Raw genomic sequence first — 767 nt, forward strand, 5'->3', positions numbered from 1 at the left:
CATGGGATGCCGACCCACCCGGGCTTCCACCTAGCACACCTTGGCACCCACCCACCCTCGCACCCAACCTCGCACCCAACTTAGCACCTTTGAACCCACATTGGCACTCACCCTGACCCTGGCACCTTGGAACCCACATTGGCACTCACCTTGACCCTGGCACCCACCTTTGCACTCACCTTGGGACCCACCCTGGCTCCCACCTCGGCACCCACCCAGACACCCACCTTGGTTCCTTGGCACCCACCTTGGATCCTTGGCACCCACCCCGACACCCACCTTGGCACGCAACTTGGCTACTTGCCACCCACCTTGGCTCCTTGACGCCCACCCCGACAACCACCCCGTGACCTACCCTGGCTAGGGTTGGTGCACACCCACCCTGGTGCCCACCTTGGCACCCACCCTATGACCCACCTTGGCACGCACCTTAGTACCCACCCCGTTACCCACCCTAGGACCCACCCCGTGACCCACCTTGGCCAGGGTGGGTGCACCCACCCTGGTGCCCACCTTGGCACCCACCCATCCTAGCACCCAGCCTGTGACCGGGCTTGGAACCCAACCTTGCACCCGCACCCGTCTTGGCCAGTGTGGGTGCGCACCCATCCTGGCACCCACGTTGTGACACACCCTTTAACCCACGCACCCTAGCACCCACGTTGGCACCCACCTTGGAACCCAACCTAGCAACTTGGCACCCACCCCGTGACCCACCTTGGCATCCACCATAGCAGTCGCCGACTTGGCACCCACCTCGGCACCCA

The sequence above is a fragment of the Cryptomeria japonica genome, unplaced genomic scaffold, assembly GCF_030272615.1.
Source record: "Cryptomeria japonica unplaced genomic scaffold, Sugi_1.0 HiC_scaffold_168, whole genome shotgun sequence".
Taxonomy (NCBI): domain Eukaryota; kingdom Viridiplantae; phylum Streptophyta; class Pinopsida; order Cupressales; family Cupressaceae; genus Cryptomeria; species Cryptomeria japonica.